Genomic DNA, 21084 nt, shown 5'->3' on the forward strand with positions numbered 1-21084 from the left:
AGAGACAGGGGAGCTCATAACCCCCTGGCTAAAACCTTCCATCCGAATCTCAGTTCAACCCAGGGAAAACTAATCTTCTTATCAGGAGCCCTTTCCCTGAGCCCAGGGAAGCCGCAGCCCCTCCCCCTCAGAGAGCAGGGTCTTCTGAAACAGCAACCTTCAGGACTGGCAAAAGGGCCTCGGGAGCCAGCTACTCTGAAGGCCACATCCTGAAAACAACCAAACCCAGTCAAGTGGGCACCCAGACAGCAGGGAAACAGAGAGAGGGGGGGGGAGCTTGTAACACCCTGGCTGGATCCTTCCATTGGAGTCTCACGAAAAAAGTCCCTGCCTCAAGGCATACTAAATTCAACCCAGGGAAAGCTAATCTCATTAGGAGCCCTCAGAGCTCCAGGAAGCTGTGGCCCCTCCTCCCACAGAGTGCAGGCTCTTGCCAACTAAGGCTCAGGAACAAGGGCCAAGCTAGGCTTAGAGCGTGGAAGTAAGGCAACAGAGAAGCATCAGGAGGATGCCAAGGAGAGGAGGGCACTAACAGGGACACACCAGCAACTCCTGGCTTCCTGGGAAGACAGAACAACAACTGCATAGAACGGACAATCTACCTAGGGCTAAAACCTCTGAACACCAGACAGAGATAAGAAAAGCTAATCCCCCCCCCCTCAGAGATGGCAAACTCCACAGAAGGACAACAGTCCCAAAATTCAAAAAAAAATCAAGAAGAAGGGGGCACTTTGGACACATTTTATGGAGCGAAAATACAAAACAGAGGAGATAGAAGAGGAAACACAAGCAAATGCTCTGAAACCTTCCAAAGGAAATGGAAACTCTCCACAAACCCATGAAGAATTTGAATCTGAAATGATCAAAAAGATGGAAGCCTTCCGGGAGGAAAAGTGGGAAATAATGCAAAAGAAATTCACACATCTACAAAACCAGTTTGACCAAAGTGAAAAGGAAAACCAGGCTTTAAAGCAAGAACTAATAAAGCAAAGCCAAAAGACCAAGAAATTAGAAGAGAACATAAAATATCTCACTGAAAAAGTGACAGATTTGGAAAATAGAGGGAGAAGAGATAATTTAAGAATAATTGGACTTCCAGAAAAGCCAGAAATAAACAGCAAACTCGACATCATAATGCAAGAGATAATCAAAGAAAATTGCCCAGAGATTCTAGAACAAGGGGGCAATACAGCCACTGACAGAGCTCACAGAACACCCTCTAAACTAAACCCCCAAAAGACAACTCCCAGGAATGTAATTGCCAAATTCCAAAACTCTCAAAGAAAATAAAAGATCCTGCAAGAAGCCAGAAAAAGACAATTTAGATATAAGGGAATGCCAATCAGGGTCACACAAGACCTTGCAAGTTCCACTCTGAATGATCATAAGGCATGGAACATGATCTTCAGAAAGGTAAGAGAGCTGGGTCTTCAACAAAGAATCAGCTATCCAGCAAAACTGACTATATACTTCCAAGGGAAAGTATGGGAATTCAACAAAATAGAAGATTTCCAACTTTTTCCAATGAAAAGACCAGAGCTCTGTGGAAAGTTCGATATTGAAAATCAAAGAGCATGGAATACCTGAAAAGGTACATATGAAGGAAAGGGAAAAGGAGAAAAATGTAATCTTCTTCTTTTACTCAAACTCTCTTCTATAAGGACTACATTTATATCAATCTATGTATACTAACAGGTGGGGAAAATGTAATGTGTAAATAGGGGGAAAAGAAAGACCAAATAGAATAATCATTCTCACACAAAGATTCACATGGGAAGGGGAGGGGAAGAAAACTACTATTAGAAGGAGAGGAAGAGAATTTTTACTTAAACCTTACTCTCAGGGAAATCAACTCTGAGAGGGAAAAACATCCAGATCCATTGGGATCTTGAATTATATCTTACCCAAAAAGGGTAGGGAGAAGGGAAAACCAAGGGGGGGAAGGGGGAAATGGAAAACAAAAGGGGAGGGAAAGAGAGGGGGGAAGGGGAGGGAACAAAAAGGGAGGGACTAAAAAGGGAAACATATCAAGGGAGGGGACAAGGGGGACCAATTTAAAGTAAATCACTGGACTAAAAGGTAGAGCCCAAGAAGAAAAGGTTAGAACCAGGGAAGGATATCAAAATGCCAGGGAGTCCACAAATGACAGTCATAACTTTGAACGTGAATGGGATGAACTCACCCATAAAACGTAGATGAATAGCAGAATGGATTAGAATCCAAAACCCTACCATATGTTGTCTTCAAGAAACACACATGAGGCGGGTTGACACCCACAAGGTCAGAATTAAAGGATGGAGTAAGACCTTCTGGGCCTCAACTGACAGAAAGAAGGCAGGAGTGGTAATCATGATATCTGATAAAGCCAAAGCAAAAATAGACCTGATCAAAAGGGATAGGGAAGGTAATTATATTTTGTTAAAAGGGACTCTAGAGAATGAGGAAATATCACTAATCAACATTTATGCACCAAATAATATAGCACCCAAATTTCTAATGGAGAAACTAGGAGAATTGAAGGGAGAAATAGACAGTAAAACCATATTAGTGGGAGACTTAAACCAACCATTATCAAATTTATATGAATCAAACCAAAAAATAAATAAGAAAGAGGTGAAAGAAGTGAATGAAATCTTAGAAAAATTAGAATTAATAGACATATGGAGAAAAATAAATAGGGATAAAAAGGAATACACCTTCTTCTCAGCACCACATGGCACATTCACAAAAATTGACCATACATTAGGTCACAGAAACATAGCACACAAATGCAGAAAAGCAGAAATAATGAATGAAGCCTTCTCAGATCACAAGGCAATAAAAATAATGATCAGTAAAGGTACATGGAAAACGAAATAAAAAACTAATTGGAAATTAAACAATATGATACTCCAAAATCGTTTAGTTAGAGAAGAAATCATAGAAACAATTAATAATTTCATCGAGGAAAATGACAATGGCGAGACATCCTTTCAAACCTTTGGGGATGCAGCCAAAGTGGTAATCAGAGGTAAATTCATATCCCTGAGTGCATATATCAACAAACTAGGGAGAGCAGAGATCAATCAATTGGAAATGCAAATAAAAAAACTCAAAATCGATCAAATTAAAAACCCCCAGCAGAAAACCAAACTAAAAATCCTAAAAATTAAGGGAGAAATTAATAAAATCAAAAGTGATAGAATTATTGATTTAACAAATAAGACAAGAAGCTGGTACTTTGAAAAAACAAACAAAATAGACAAAGTACTGGTCAATCTAATTAAAAAAAAGGAAGGAAGAAAAGCAAATTAACAGCATCAAAAATGAAAAGGGGGACAGCACCACCGATGAAGAGGAAATTAAGGCAATCATTAGAAATTACTTTGACCAATTATATGGCAATAAATATACCAATCTAGGCAATATGGATTAATATTTACAAAAATACAAACTGCCCAGACTAACAGAAGAGGAAATAGAATTCTTAAATAATCCCATATCAGAAAATGAAATCCAACAAGCCATCAAAGAACTTCCTAAGAAAAAATCCCCAGGGCCTGATGGATTCACCAGTGAATTCTATCAAACATTCAGAGAACAGTTAATCCCAATACTATACAAACTATTTGACATAATAAGCAAAGAGGGAGTTCTACCAAACTCCTTTTATGACACAAACATGGTACTGATTCCAAAACCAGGCAGGTCAAAAACAGAGAAAGAAAACTATAGACCAATCTCCCTAATGAATATAGATGCAAAAATCTTAAATAGGATACTAACAAAAAGACTCCAGCAAATGATCAGAAGGGTCATCCACCATGATCAAGTAGGATTCATACCAGGGATGCAGGGCTGGTTCAACATTAGGAAAACCATCCACATAATTGACCACATCAACAAGCAAACTAGCAAGAACCACATGATTATCTCAATAGATGCAGAAAAAGCCTTTGATAAAATACAACACCCATTCCTATTAAAAACACTAGAAAGCATAGGAATAGAAGGGTCATTCCTAAAAATAATAAACAGTATATATCTAAAACCAACAGCTAATATCATCTGCAATGGGGATAAACTAGATGCATTCCCAATAAGATCAGGAGTGAAACAAGGATGCCCATTATCACCTCTACTATTTGACATTGTACTAGAAACACTAGCAGTAGCAATTAGAGAAGAAAAAAGAAATTGAAGGCATTAAAATAGGCAAGGAGGAGACCAAGTTATCACTCTTTGCAGATGTCATGATGGTCTACTTAAAGAATCCTAGAGATTCAACCAAAAAGCTAATTGAAATAATCAACAACTTTAGCAAAGTTGCAGGATACAAAATAAACCCACATAAGTCATCAGCTTTTCTATATATCTCCAACACAGCTCAGCAGCAAAAACTAGAAAGAGAAATCCTATTCAAAATCACCTTAGACAAAATAAAATACCTAGGAATCTATCTCCTGAGACAAACACAGGAACTATATGAACACAACTACTCTCCACACAACTAAAACTAGACTTGAACAATTGGAAAAACATTAACTGCTCATGGATAGGACGAGCCAATATAATAAAAATGAACATCCTACCCAAACTTATTTAACTATTTAGTGCCATACCCATTGAACTACCAAAATATTTCTTTACTGATTTAGAAAAAAACCATAACAAAATTCATTTGGAATAACAAAAGATCAAGGATATCCAGGGAAATAATGAAAAAAAAAAAACACATATGATGGGGGCCTTGCAGTCCCTGACCTTAAACTTGTAAAAAATAGACTCGAATACAGGACTACAATCCCCATGAGCCTTTGCTCCACTTCCCCAGAATGCCTTGTAATCCTACCTGGGCCGAGATCGAGAAGGTATTTAAGTTGATTCAAAGGCTTTTGAGGGGCTCTTGGCTCTTTTTGGACTTCCGTTTGGTGCAGGCTCGTGTCTTGCGTGATGTGAGGTTATTTTATCTAGGCCTCTGGCCTAGGCACATGTTTCTTACTTGTATATTCTTTAATCTTTAACTTTTAATAAACCTCTAAAAAATATAATACTCCTTGCAGAGAGAAACTAATTTCTACCTGCCTCAGTCTCCCCATATTCCTAAATTTTAACTGTTACAAACTATATTACAAAGCAGCAGTCATCAAAACAATTTGGTACTGGCTAAGAAACAGAAAGGAAGATCAGTGGAATAGACTGGGGGAAAGCGACCTCAGCAAGACAGTATAGGATAAACCCAAAAATCCCAGCTTTTGGGACAAAAATCCAGTATTCGATAAAAACTGCTGGGAAAATTGGAAGACAGTATGGGAGAGACTAGGAATAGATCAACACCTCACACCCTATACCAGGATAAATTCAAAATGGGTGAATGACTTAAACATAAAGAAGGAAACCATAAGTAAATTGGGTAAACACAGAATAGTATACATGTCAGACCTTTGGGAGGGGAAAGGCTTTAAAACCAAGCAAGACATAGAAAAAATCACAAAATGTAAAATAAATAATTTTGACTACATCAAATTAAAAAGCTTTTGTCCAAACAAAACCAATGTAACTAAAATCAGAAGGGAAACATCAAATTGGGAAAAAATCTTCATAGAAACCTCTGACAAAGCTTTAATTACTCATATTTATAAAGAGCTAAATCAATTGTACAAAAAATCAAGCCATTCTCCAATTGATAAATGGGCAATGGACATGGATAGGCAGTTCTCAGATAAAGAAATCAAAACTATTAATAAGCGCATGAAGAAGTGTTCTAAATCTCTTATAATCAAAGAGATGCAAATCAAAACAACTCTGAGGTATCACCTCATACTAAGCAGACTGGCTAGCATGATAGCAAAGGAAAGTAATGAATACTGGAGGTGATGTGGCAAAGTAGGGACATTAATTCATTGCTGGTGGAGTTGTAAACTGATCCAACCATTCTGGAGGGCAATTTGGAACTATGCCCAAAGGGCGACAAAAGAATGTCTACCCTTTGATCCAGCCATAGCACTGCTGGGTCTGTACCCCAAAGAGATAATGGACAAAAAGACTTGTACAAAAATATTCATAGCTGCGCTCTTTGTGGTGGCCAAAAACTGGAAAGCGAGGGGATGCCCATCAATTGGGGAATGGCTGAGCAAATTGTGGTATATGTTGGTGATGGAATACTATTGTGCTAAAAGGAATAATAAAGTGGAGGAGTTCCATGGAGACTGGAACAACCTCCAGGAAGTGATGCAGAGCGAGAGGAGCAGAACCAGGAGAACATTGTACACAGAGACTAATACACTGTGGTATAATGGAATGTAATGGACTTCTCCATTGGTGGTGGTGTAATGGAATGGAACAATCTGCAGGGAACTAGGAGAAAAAACACTATGCATAAGCAAAGGATAAACTGTGGGAGTGGAAACACCGAGGAAAAGCAACTGCCTGACTACAGAGGTTGAGGGGACATGACAGAGGAGAGACTCTAAACGAAACTCTAATGCAAATATTGACAACATAGAAATGGGTTCGAATCAAGTACACATGTGACACCCAGTGGAATCATGCATAGTCTATGGGGGGTGGGGGGGAGGAAAAGAAAATGATCTTTATCTTTAATGAATAATGCTTGGAAATGATCAAATAAAATATTATTTAAAAAAAGTTGGATATTTATCTTTTGTCAATTATTAATAAAAATCTAATGTGGTCATTTTGCTAAAAATTTTAATAAAGATGGTATGTTATAAAAACTAGCCAATTCTATTTGCAGAATTTCTGGAACGCTTTTTACTTCCACTTTCAATAATAATGCAAACAATAGGTATGAAACTTTACATTTAACAGACTTTTTCAATCTGTTGGATCAACTGCATTTTGGGGAACCCCACATTTGCCCCTATCTCTCGGGAACTTACCTTGAGGGGAGTCCCAGACAAACCTTGTTTCTGACTGAACAATAGATGTTAAAGTACTTAATTATCCTGGTTTGGGTGGGACTAGTAGATATAATCAAATGTTAAGTACCCTTTTTGGCTTAGAAGCTTCTCCCATTGTATCAGAGAGCTCTCCCAGAGCTCTCTTTATATCTTTAGTATCTTTAGTTTCTTTAGTATCTATCCATTGTGAAGCACCAGCCTCTCCCTGATAATACTGTCTTGGACTGCTCATTTTCTTGAAGCCATTGTAAAGCCAGTCAATCATATTTCCCTGTCCTTAACTCCCCAAAAGGTATATAAGATCCCTGTGTTCTATTGTTCTTTGGAGAATCATCTAGTGTGGTGATTCTCCTGGAAACAATGTCCTGAGACCCCCAAAGTTTTTATTCTGGTATTTAGTACTGGGCTCTGTGTGGCAGCCAAAATATTAAGGACCTATCTTTTCCTGATTAAAGATTTGGTTTTTATGACTACTTTAGTGGTTCTGTGTTTTTCCAAGTCAAAAGCTGATTGATTTTGCTAAAGTTTTCTCTTCTTCCTATTTTTAAATTGTTTGTTACAGAGCATGGCTCTCAGAGTAAGGGCAGAGAGTGAAATATAGGGGATATAAAAACAAAATATATCAGTAAAAATATATGTTTAAGAATGTCAATGGTAATGCAAATAACAAATAATAAAACTTCAGTCTTTTGTTCTATAAAATTCTTAAATCTTTCCACTGGTTATTCTTGGTAAGGATATCTTTTTGGCATGTTCTTGTATTTTCAAATGGAATAATATTAAGGGATTTAGATGCCAAGAAATGAGCAAACCTATGAGATTTTAACCAATTTTCCAGATAACCTTGAAATCTTTATTTAACATGATCAAAGATTGGTGTATAAATCTTTGCTGTCCTGATTCTTTACATACAAAACAATTCAAGTGTTATTACAATCACAAGGAAAAAATTAATTTATCCATATTGATTTCTTTTGAGTCCAAACTTATTTTGATATTCATATTGACTCAATTACTTAATGCCTTTGTTTTTAACTGCCACAAAAAGTTTTAATTTCTCCAACTATTCAAAAAAAATCATTTTAAAGCAAACACACAGCTTAGCCAATGGACCCACAAATAATTATCATTTTAATGGCATTTATGTTACTTTGATTCATTTACAAACTTTTGGTACATTGTATGTTGATTGTGCAAGAAATATTTTTAAAAAGAAGTAGGTTCCAAGAGACCAATTTTCCAACTTCAAATGCTAACCATTAACAATTTCCTCTCTGAGGTTGTAGAAAAACCATTATCAGCAAAAAATTATCATTGAGTCACAAGGGGATTTGTATTTGTTGTTTGTCAGGTGATAGTACTTCAGAAAAAAATTTCCTTGGCACCAGTTTTTCCCTTCATGGGTACTAGTTACAATTTTACATTTGTCAGTCATGTCCTTAATAAACACAGGAAATGAAGCAGAATCTATGATGTCTATACTCTCATAAATTGAAATAGAAAATGCTACAAAGTATTTGATTTTCTTCTTTAAGTACATAAATCCCCAGTCGATTTGTTAATGCATTCAGTTATTGGGTTCACTAACAAACACATTTTTAAAAGTTTATTGTTTTCCCAAAACAAAGTATTTCAGGTCTTTAATAAACATTATTTTATGAAGTCACCATGGCTTCGATCACTTTGCAATGGTCTGCAACAAAGCAAATCTTGTTTGAACTGCAGCAGCATTCAATTTATTCACTGCAGTAAACATATTTTGTTGTCCTCATAAACCTTATTTTAGAAGACTTTACTTTTCTTCTCTCAGTTTTCCTTCTAGATTACAAACTTTTCTTTATGACTAGCTCCACAATGGCAATGCAAACTCTATTCTTTTGCCACTGACAGACTTTTATTAGTAACAAAACACAGAATTTTGTCTGTCATAGAAATGAAAAAGCTTGAAATATATGACCTTCCGTTGTACTGTGATTTTTTGCCACTGGCATGGCATATGACATTAGTTTTAACAATTTCCTTTCAATAATAAAACATGACCAACGTCAAAAAAAACCTCTTATAACAGCAACAAAACAACAGTGAAAGAATGAGAAGCACAGGCATGATTGATTTTTACATCCACATTAAAGAAATTATTGACAAGCTTTATAAACCATGTTTCTGCACTTATTGATCTATTTATATACTAACTCTTCAGTGTATCTCATCTTAAATATTTTAATCATAAATTTATTTGCATGTGTTTTTGAATGGAAAAAAAGATCAACATCACTGCACATTTTTCTGAAAAAAAAAAAGTTGTATTATTTCATTTGGGAAGCCACCAGTAAAATGTATGATCTTGTTCACTACTTCATTATACCTTATTAATCTTGTGATGTCACTGATTAAAGACTCTTAATCAATGCAAATCACAACTTAGTCTGTCCTTCACATCCTTAACAATTGTGAGGGAATGAAGAAGATTCAAAGCATGTCTGTGAGTATATATAGCTATAGAGGCAGAAAATTGAATGCTATGAATATAAAACAGTAAGAAAGTCAATTTCTCTAGAATTTAGAGTTTGCAATATATGATCAGGCTGGGAAAATATGTTGAACCAGATTATTAATTGTTAAATGCCATGCAGAAAAGTTTGTATTTTATCAAACAATTAATAAATATTTAAGTGCATACTATATGCCAGGCACTGTGCTAAGTGGCAGTAATATAAAGACATAAATGGAATAGTGCCTGACCTTAAAAATTAAATTCTATCACAAAGTAATGATTTTCATTTTGGACATACTGAGTTTGAGATACCTATGGGGTGTCCAACTGAAGATGTTTAGTAGATAGTTGATAGTATGGACTTCAACCTCTGGAGAGACAAGTAAATTTTATAGTGAATTCAAGATCTCATTATTTCTTGGTTACAAAAGCTCATTCTACTTGTTAAAGAAAAAGTCTCAATGATTGTTTCCAATGTGGTGACTCCCATTTTTATATTTGTATTACGTGAGATTCTTTGGTAGATATATCCAAAATAAAACATTGTCTAATCATCCTCTGATTAGCAATAGCAAACAAGGTATCTTTACCAAAAATGTTTACCAATGTGAGGATGCATTTTAATAAAGTCCAAATGGAAAAGGATTCCCTATATGATAGGGGTTCTTAAGCATTGGTTGAATAATAGCTCCTTTCAGCAAACCAATAAAGTCCATGTATCTCTTCTCAGAATAGCTTTTAAATTCATAAAGTAAAAGACATAGGATTACAAGAGAAATTATTTATAACCAAGTAGCTACAAATATTTTTAATTCATTCTTCTAAATTAAGAACCCCTGTCATTGATGGTGAACTCTTCCAATTACTCCTACATATGGATGTTATTGTACCAATGAACCAAGTCCCAGAATAATACAGGTCTTCCCAAAATGAGATCCATAATTACTCAAGAGACTGACCTAACAATCTACACTGGTAATGCAAACAGAGGAAGAATGAGTATATCTGAGTTGTTCTTAAATTGGCAACTCATTCTGGTCCATTACTACACGTCTTGTACAAGCACTATAGATGGACACTGAGCTAAGTCTATAACTGCATAAGAGAAAGAATTAATTAGGGAACTGTGATCTTTTCACTAATGTCATATTGGTTTCCTAACAATAAAAACCCATCATTTACAGACCAGTATTCTTTTGGCAGTGCTAAATGGCCATGAATCATGGCAGAGTACAATCTCAAAAATCAAAATTTCAAGTAACCCAAAGGTTAATGGGGAAGTGCATGGTATGTCCAACTACTTTCTCAAGGCTACCAGTATAATTAACAAATCACAAATTAATTGCTAAATTCAATATTATTGTTTTTCCTTGAGCCTTACCCTTCTTGAACTCTGTGCTATTTTTGTCAATGTTAACTACTTCCTCTTCCTAGATACTCTGCCTTCCTTAGGTTTTCATGAGGCTCTCCTACTCCATTTGACCATTCCTAATCTTGCTGGATTATCATGAGACCTATCCTTGGATGTTCCTCAAGACTGTCTTGGTTCTTCATTCTCTCTACCAACATTTTCTCAATTATTAAATGTCATCAACTTCCATGAGTTTAATTAACTGTGGAAGTCTGTATATGCATTCTCTCTCTCTCTCTCTCTCTCTCTCTCTCTCTCTCTCTCTCTTTCTCTCTCTCTCTCTCTCTCCCCCTCCCCTTCCTTCTCTCTCTCTTACTCTCTCTTTCCCTCTCTCCCTCCCTCTCTCTCTCTCCCCTTTTCTATCTCTCTATGTAAATATGTATATACACATACACACATATGTCATCTAGCAAAAGCATTGTCTGTCTGTAAGACTATTATAAAAAGATATTCTTCTAGCTTGGCATAACTGGAAAGAGTTTATATTTCACTGGCATAACTTTCAAGATTAAAGGGTCATCTCAATGTCATGACAAAGTCAACTAACTAAAATTTTTGTGGAGGCAACAGAGTTTGCTATCAGCTTACCAATTAATTACAAGGAGGTTCTTGACAAACAAGTTGGTCATTAGGTGATACATTCTTTGGCCATAACTAGCCACAAACAAAAACACAAAACTGTCTTCAGGTTGCTCTAGAAACTTCTGTGTCTACAGTGACAGTGGCAAAATGGTAGAATATTTTTAGATCATTTATAAAATTTAATTTAAACATGGTAATCGAAATAGATCTCCATATAATCACTAATGAATTGATACTGTATAGATAGTCAGTATATCCTGGAGAAAGTAATTTGACCAATTAAGCAAATTGTTATGATGATTTTAAAAAAATATGTCACTTTAAAATATAACATGTCAAAAGTTGTTTAACATGCTACTATATGTACAATTAAAGAAACTGCTCACCTTGAGCTTTGTCTTCATTTTCTTTGCATTAATAAAATTATGCAGTTACTATTGTTTTATCATTTATTTGTACATCATTTAATTTCACTGTCAAAAATTAAATTACACCATGTCACAATATTAAGTGAACCTGTTTGATTGGGATTGTGTTCTGAGTCAAACAAGGTGTTGGCTTTGTAAGTGTCTAGGAGGGATATGGCAACTGTACCACTCTAGTAGACCAAAGGAGTATTGAAATCTGTAATAAGTAATAATAAGGGACTATATTGATTGGTAATTGATAACTAACAGATCAGGCAGTTATCTTATTTCTTCTGTCTTTTCCTCTTCCTTCTATACCTCCCTTCCTCCCTCTTCCTCCCTTTTTCTTCCCCTTCCCCCTTCCTTCTTCTTCTTTCTTCTTCTAAATCAACTCAGGAGTAAGTTTAGGATGTTTCAAATGAAATACTTTTTCTCTTCGTTATCTTATGTAAGGAGTTTATTTGGGGAAGATAGGAAAGGATAGAAATGGAGGTAAGAGGGCTGGGGATTTCCCTTGTACTACAATGAGTCTTAGGTTGGTGGATGGTGGAATATAGTTCAATTGAGAGAAATGGCTGATAGGTCTGGAAGTTCAGTCACTATCATCAACAGAGCAAGTCAGAGAGCTATCTGGACTTTTGTCTTTCTTTCTTCTGTCTTCAAAGTTACCAGACCACCTCCTTTCCATCTTCAAGGTTAAAAGACATAACCCTTCAGTTGGTCTCTTCTCTTCTTCACTCTTTCAAGTAACAACGATCCACCAAGCAGTTGGTTTTCCTCTAATTGTTTCTCCCGGTAACATTCCAAATCAGAACACTTTCATTTGACTGGCAGGACATCAGTCTCAGCTATTCCAAACTCTTGTTTCATGATTTTCCAATCTCTCTTCCACAAATCCTCCCTTTTCGTCTTAGAAAAAAATGCAACTAGCATTTTTAATGATACTTACCTTTTAGATACATATATTTCTAACTATTTAATTCTTTAACCCTGTAATATATTAAATATTCCTTTACCCTCCCAAAACAACAAATCTTAATCTATCTTAGCTATTCTCTGTCTACCTAATTCTATTCTAAGTTTGGGTATAGGAAAATGGTTTCAGTAACAGGGATTTTACTTGAACATAGTTTTTTGAACATAATAACAAATCATGTAGCAATTTTAAACAATTCCAAAAATTTCAACAATATTTGAATATGTAATTGTCTTATCTCCTAATGTCTATAAATTCAACCAAGTAAAATGTTTTTTATTACTAACAATTGCTAACCTAAAACCATAATGCAATCTAACTTCTACATTTAAGTAGTTTTATGTCTGTCCCTACTTCCCTAAGACTTTGAACAAACTTTTCTAAACTGTCTAAAATAGTTTAGTTATTAGAACATTAATAAATTATTCTAATATAGTTAGTTTGTTAGTACTTTAGTATTTACATATGTACATAAGTTGTATCTATACAGATTTACATATATACAAATATAATACATTGTTCTGATTTCTGTGCAAACTCATGAAGATAAGAAATTTCTTTTGTTTGTTTGAATTTTCCACAGAAATTTATGTATCAGTGTGAATTTTGTGTTTTGCAACTATGCATATGTTATATACTTAACCAGTCCATGAGATTTCTTTCACATTGTATTTATGTGTATCATATGTATGTATTTATGTGATGTTAATGTGTATGATGCATTCTTATACAACCTCATGATCACAAGTCCAGAATTTCAAAGTCCTTCCATGTCCTTTGATGTTGATTGTAGAAAACTATGTCTTGATCTCTCTTCATCTATGCCGCATGCCAATTTTGTCTGTTGTCGTTCTTGATTATAGTCCTGTGTTCTTTTATATTCAGGAACCTACTGGAACAATCGGGAACATACTGGAACAATCAGGAACATTCATTTGTGTAAAGTTTTTTACATGTGCATGTATATAAGATTGAAATTTTTCATTATGCATGGAAGTAAGCTATGAGCTCTTCATGAGTGCTTGTCAGAATTCATTAGTTATTCTTCATGGGTGGAAGTAAGCTTTACATATGATCATCTTCATGAGTGGGTGTATGCATAATGTATAATGTATAAGTTCTTAGATTTTTGTTAAGAATATGAATTTGAAGTTTTCTTATCTTTTGATGTTTGAATTTTCACAAGGGGATTTATTATATGCTGTCTTTTAGATATATCTTGGAGATAGAGTTTGGATATAATGTAGTTCATTTGGTTATGGAGTTATGTTGCCATTTGAAATAACTGTTGCAAATCTACAATAGTACAAACCTAGTAGAATTTTTACCCAAACTTTGCCAAATGGTGAAAGAAGAGCTCATAAAGATGCAAAGGTTATGAATAAAGATTAGATATTCACAGCCTAGAGTACAAAAAACAATTTTCCAAACAAGAGTCAGGAGATTTAATCACAGGATCATAAAGCTAGAAGGGATGTGAGATATTATCTGGTTCAGTCTCCTCTCTTCAGATGAATTTTAAATCAATAGGAATCTTAGGCCAAGTAAAGAAAAGGAAAGACTTGGTGATTTAAAAATAAATGTTTGTCTATATTTTTATACACTTGTTATAGAATCACGCCAAATGTCATAGCTAGAAGAGGCTTCAGAGATCATCTATACAACCCATACTTGTATAATATATATATGTATTATAAATATTATAAAAGATATAACCCATACTTGTATAGTTGTATAAGTATAAACCATACTTGTATAACCCCTACATCACAGGTGATAAGCAGTCATCCAGCTTTTGCAGGAAGACCTTGAGTAAGGAAATTTCTACTACCTGAAGAAGAATCTCTTTCATCTCTGGATGGTTCTAATTCATAAGAAATTTTTTTCTTAACATCAAGCCAAAGTTAGACTCTTTGAAACTTTTATTCATTTCCCCTAGTTCTGTTCTCTCAACCAAAGAGACCAACTTCATTTCACCTTCCATAAGATAGTTTTCAAATATTTGAAGACCTTCAAAATCTCTTTTCTGGACTAAAAACTACTAGTTCCTTCAGCCAATTCTCATATCTAGCCCCTTCAGAATTCTTGTATTTTCTCTGAAGTTTCTCTAGTTTATCAATTCTTTCCAAAATGTGACATTAAGAACAGAATATGACACTCTGAATATGGTCTGAACAGGATAGCATTAGCTTTCTTGGCTGATATGTTACACTAGTGAATCATATTAATATTGCAATTTCTTGATGGCCAAAATTTTGGAGAAGATACATAGACCCAACTGATCTTTATCAAATTCTATGATATAATGCCTCAAAACATATTCTGGAGCAGCATAATTTGCAAAAATATAGAGTAAAATATTTTTCAGCCTAAAACAACTTAGAAAGTCAGCACAAAAGATTTATCGCACCAGGATGGAAGTGCAGTGCAAAGCAACATGCCAAGGCAAGCCCCACTGTGGCAACAGGCTTTAGAGCAGCTGAATCAGCAGCAAAGGCTTCTGGACCTCTCAGCCACAGATCGTAAGAGAAATCAGACAACTGCTCAGGAGTCCCTTTGTTGGCTCTGGGCCAAGACCCTTGTCATATTGTCCACAGGCAAATCCAGGTCTTTGGTCACTGTCTCAAAGTGAATAAGAACACTAGCACACCTGCACTTGTGTCCACAGGATCACAGTTCCAAGGAAGAAAAAGAGTTCATGTGGTTACTCACAGCACAAGCTGGGAGAGAATTAAACACACTTCTTCAATCAAACCACCTTGGAAGAACTGAAGCAGACAGATTCCCCAGACCCAGCTCTGAAAGAAACTACACAAAGAACCTGAAGGTTGGAACAATGCTCTCTTTACCACAGTTACAAAACCTAAGTTTAAACATTTTTTACATTAAAAGACAAGAAAAAGACTGGGAAATGAACAAACAACAACAAAAAAAGTTATTTTGGTGACAGGGAAGATAAAAATACAAGCTCAGAAGAAGACAACAAACTGAATTCAAAGTTTCCAATAAAAATAGGAATTGCTCTCAACCCCAAAAAGAAGTACTGGAAGGGCTCAAAAAGAATTCTTAAAATCAAAGAATAGAGGTAGAAGAAAATTGGAAAAAATAAATGAGAATGAGAAAGGAAAGTCATGAAAAAGAGTCAATAGCTTGATAAAGAACATGTAAAAAATACTGAAGAAGTTGATACCTTAAAAAGGCAATTTGTTAAAAACTCCAGACCTGTTTCAGATGAGCTGCTATCTAGCCACCCTTTCTCAATACTATATTATTAAAAGTGATTTCTTGAATAAAAGTATATAAAATTTTTCATTTAAACTTATCAAGTTTCATCTTATTTTACTCTCTATTTCCTTATTGCCAACACCTCAAAGAAACTTCTACCATGGTGACCTGCTATGCTGATTGATGATGACTTGACCACTCTTGGAACACTTGACTCCTTGACCACTATTTTAGGAAAACCTCAAACATTCTACTTCTATTGACTCTCTATTCATCTCCTCATCAAACTCCTTGTTGGTTTACTTTTCTCATAATTATGCTAAGCATAATTTGGAACAATGAACCAAGATAAAATCTGCTCTACCTGGATGGGAAGTCTCAATCTATTCCCATATGTTTTCTGAGAACAACTAGAACCCTCTCTTCTTTGATGTCTTCTCCATTAGAATATAAACCCTTTAAGTACAAGAACTGTTCAGTTTTGTTTTTGTATTCCCTGCCCTCTATGTTTGGTACATAGTAAAAAATTAATAAAATGATTTTTCAATTCTGTACCTTATGATCTTTTTGGATTATCTTTTTATGCAAGATATTGGCTATGTTTCTCAATGGACTGTATGCCAGTTTGATAAGCATGCCATCTATGGTTTTTATATAAATCATTTCTAAAAATGATAAAATAGGACAGGGTCAAATATAGGTCTCTGGAGCAATCCATTAGATACTTTCTTTCAAATTAACATTGAACCATTAATAATTACTCCAAATATGGCCATTCAATCAGATTCAAATATACCTAACTGTACTAGTTTCATTTGATCTACCAGAATAACATAGAAAACTGTGTCAAATACTTTAAAATCTAAGTAACTATATCTACATTCTTCTAAATCGCCAGTCTAGCAATGCTGTCAAAAAATTTAGTTAGACTAGTATGATTCCCTTTGGAAGTCTTGAAGGCTCCTTGTGATAACCACTTCCTTATCTAGTTGGCCAGTTATTATCTCTTTAATAATATATTCTAGATGCTTTCCAGGATTCTAAATTGAAATGCTATTTTATAGTTTAATCATGTAAAAATAGTTTAATATAGTTTAATTAATTAATTAATAATATAAAATTATAGTTTATATCCAATCCTGTGATAGTTCACCTGTCTTCAAAGATGTTTCTACGAAACCTAAGGGTGACTCAGTCATAATATCTGCCAGTCATCTTATTACATAGTGACAACATTGTTTTCATGGAATCTTTAGATCAACTATTTCTCATACTGTTCCCAGTTAAAGCAACACTGACAAAGATCAAATTAACTGAATTGGGTTTGCCTTTTTCTCAAGGACTGAGTTTAAAGAAGTCAATAAATTCTTAGCTATCTTCACAATCACTCTAGTCAGGATAACCTATAGACAATCAAAAGCCTTAAATGCATCTCAATCACCCAAGCATCTATGACTATGGCTGTCCTTTCTTTCCCAAGCTTCAGTGAACTTATGAACAAGCACCCCATTGCAGACAATGAAAAATCTCAGAGATTTATAATCTTCCCAGGGTGATAGTACTATGTAGTATTGCTTGATTATATTATCTTTTGCCAAAATTAAAAATTTGTGATTATAACTACTTTAGTAGTTATGTTTTTCAGGTTGATAATGGAAATAGAGTTCATCTTCAACTCAAAACTAAGAGATAAGTTTCTTAAGGGCAGACTGTTTTCTCTTTTGGCTTTGACCATTTGGGACTTAGTACAATGTTTTACACATATTAAATATTTTTTAAATGCTTGAGTTAAATTGAATCACAAAGAGGAAAGTACACTCTTACTATTTTAATAGCTATCTTGATTATAAATTCAAAATCAATCATTTTTATTCTAACCTCTAAAACATAAAAACCATTTCTTTCATAGAGAAAAAATATGCGAAATAAAAGGTAAGCAGTAAGTCTTCGGTCATCATTTGTCATTATTCTATACATCTTTAACAACTGTCTTATCGCTTCTTTGATCTTCCTCTTTCCTCTAATATAGATAAAAATAAACAAAAAATATTTTTGTTGCTTATCTTTTCTTAATATGCTTTGGCCTATTCTGAGTTTAAGTATTCTTAACACTATTCTTAGAACAGCATCTCATACTTCTGGACTTATCCTTCATGTCTAATCCTGCTTCCATCTTCAAGGTATTTTAGTTGATATTTTTGGTTTTTAAATTCCCCTCATTTTTAATATATACACACTTCCTACCTTACATAGCAAGATGTTCCTTGTTAACAAAGAATAAAAAAATTTTAAAGAGAGAAAAAATATTCATTAAAGTGAAACAACATGTCAATGTGGTTTAACAATATATATTCCACCCTAATTGTCCTCCATCTCTGCAAAGAATGCTAAATAGGTACATTTTTTCAACTCATCCCTATATTTGGTCATTATAATTATGGTGTTCAGGTTTCTCACTCTCTCCCTCCCTTTCTGTTTCTCCCTTTTTCTCTTTCTCTGACTTTTCCATTTTCATTGTTGTAGCAATTCAATCAACAAGCATTTATTAGGCTCCTACTCTATGCCAGGCACTGAGCTAAGTACCAGAGATGCAGAAGAAGGCAAAAATAATCCTTGTCATCAAAGAGTTCACATTCCAATTAAAATAACAAGCAAACAATTCTGTACATACAATATATAGAGAGAGTAGATGAAAGGTAATCTTGGGGGGATAGAAAGGAGATGCAAGTTGAAAGAGGAAGAACCCAGAGAGATTTCAAGTGGTATTTGAGCTGAATCTTGAAGGAAGGCAGGGAAACCAGGAAGTCAGAAAAGCATTCAGAATGAAGAACAGACACTGAAAAAATATGGAGACAAGAAATTAAGTTTTCTGTTTAAGGAACAACAAGTAGCCTGGTGAAATTACACATGTAAACAGAAGTAAACTGAGAAAACTGGGAAAGTAAGAAGGGGCCTGGTTGTGAAGCATTTAAAAAGTCAAATGTGGGGTTTTATATTGGATCCTTGAGGTAATATAGAGCCAATAAAATTCATTAAGTGTAAGTATGATGTGGTCAGATATGGACTTTGGCATCTGAATAGTGTAAAGTGATGATAGATGTGAAGTAAAGAGACCAACCAGAATTAATGTTAGTTGAATATACAACAGTCCAGGAGGAAGATGATAAGGGCTTATACCAGATCTGGACAAAAATATCTAAAAATCAATTGCTGAAAAATGATAGTTGAAATCAAGGGAACTGAAAGAGATCAAGAGAAACCATAGAGAGAGAAGAAAAGAGAGCCTAGGATAGAGCCCTGGGTAATGATTGCAAACTAGATCTAACAAAGAACACTGAGAAAGAGTGAACAGAGGAGTGTTAGGAAAGTCTAGATAAAAGAGTTTCAGAAGAAGAGTCTGGAGAATGATACTGTAAAAGGACACAGACAGGTCAAGAAGGACGAAGACTGATAAAAGGCTATTCCCTTGTTGCTGTTATTGTTCAGTCTTTTCAGTCATGTCTGACTCTTTGGGGCCCCATTTGGGGTTTTCCTGGCAGAAATACTGGGGTGGTTTACCACTTCCTTCTCTAGTTCATTTTACAGATAAAGAAACTGAGACAAAAGGGGTTAAGCAACTTATCCTTGGTTACATAGGTAGTGTCTGAGGCTAGATTTGAATTGGGGTTCTCCTGACTCTAGGCCTAGCACTCTATCCACTATGCACCTAATCACTCCTAAAAAAAAAGCTCATTTTTGTTCAGTCATTTCAGTCGCATCCTACACTTTGTGATTCCATTTGGGATGTTTTTACATATGCCATTTCCTGTCATTAGATCTGACAGTTGAGGAATCAATGGAAATTTCGTACAAATAACTTTTAGTTGAATGATGAAGTTAGAAGGTTGAGAAGAAAGTGAAAGGAGAATGTAGAAGCACTGGTTATATGGATGACTTTCTCAAAAAGATTATCCACAAAAGAAGAAAATGTGACAGATGTTCAAATCAAATGAGGGTTTTTATTTTCATTTTTTTACATATAACATAATATAACATAGAATATAACAATAATGTAATGCTTATAATTTGTTATAAATATGTAATAAATTATAATCAATATGCTCATTCAAAAGAAACAAATTCTCATTTTAGCTATGTCTAAAAATGTCTCATCCTCTTCTCTTACACCCTTCCTTCCTCTCTCTTTCTGAAGGCAGGGGCAGGTAATATAATATGAACTGTAGATATATTATCATACAATACATATTTGCCTATTCACCATATTGTGACACAAGATACAGATTGTTTACACTACAGAAAAATTCATGGAGGAAATAAAATGAAGTATATAGTATGTTCCAGCTGGTATTAAAACTCTATCTGTTCTTTCTATGGCAGTTGATAATCCTTTTTCATCATCAATCCTTTGGAATTGCTTTGAATTCTTGACTTGTTGATAATAGTAAGTTGAACACAGTTGAATATCATATATTGTTGTTATTACTGTATACAACATGCTCCTGGTTCTGCTCAATTCACTTTGCATCACTTCATATGTCTTCCCAGGTTTTCTTCTGAATAGCTTGTTTGTCTTCTTATTACACAACAGTATTACATTACAATCATATATCACAACTTGTTCAGCCATTCCCTAATTGATGGACATCCCTTCAGTTTCCAGTTCTTTACCACCACCAAAAAAACTGGATATAAATATTTTAGACATACAGTTTCTTCTCCTTTTTCCCTGATCACCTTAGGAAATAATAGTGGCATTACTGGGTCAAAAAGTATCCAAAGTTTTATAACGTTGAGTATAATCCCAGATTGCTCTCCAAAATGGTTGGATCAGTTCACGTTTCCAACAGCAATGTATTAGTGTCCCTATTTTTCCAAAATCCCTCCAACATTTGTCATTTTGCCCTTTTATCATTTTATACAAGTGTAAAATTTTTTGAGGATGAGGAAGACAAACATTTGCAGATGACATAGAAGTAGTCATTAGATAGGAGAAGATTGAAGATTGGTAAAAGAGTAAGGCTGATAAAAGAAGAAATCTGCTAGAGAAGGCAGGACAATCAAGAGTATACATACATACATACATATAT

At 34.7% G+C, this 21084-nt stretch overlaps 1 protein-coding gene and 1 long non-coding RNA gene across 3 annotated transcripts in view; one reads left to right on the forward strand and one right to left on the reverse strand.

Annotated features, from left to right (window-relative positions):
- The window catches only part of LOC103101199 (uncharacterized), a 46469-nt gene extending 32346 nt beyond the window's left edge, over window positions 1-14123 (forward strand). The window contains exon 3 of the long non-coding RNA XR_008916705.1: window positions 13658-14123. This is a non-coding gene — a long non-coding RNA (uncharacterized LOC103101199). The remainder of the gene's footprint in view (window positions 1-13657) is intronic.
- The window catches only part of EPM2A (EPM2A glucan phosphatase, laforin), a 171800-nt gene that overhangs the window by 21427 nt on the left and 129289 nt on the right, over window positions 1-21084 (reverse strand). The window lies entirely within an intron of this gene.

Source organism: Monodelphis domestica, chromosome 2 (genome assembly GCF_027887165.1).
Source record: "Monodelphis domestica isolate mMonDom1 chromosome 2, mMonDom1.pri, whole genome shotgun sequence".
NCBI classification, from domain to species: Eukaryota; Metazoa; Chordata; class Mammalia; order Didelphimorphia; family Didelphidae; genus Monodelphis; species Monodelphis domestica.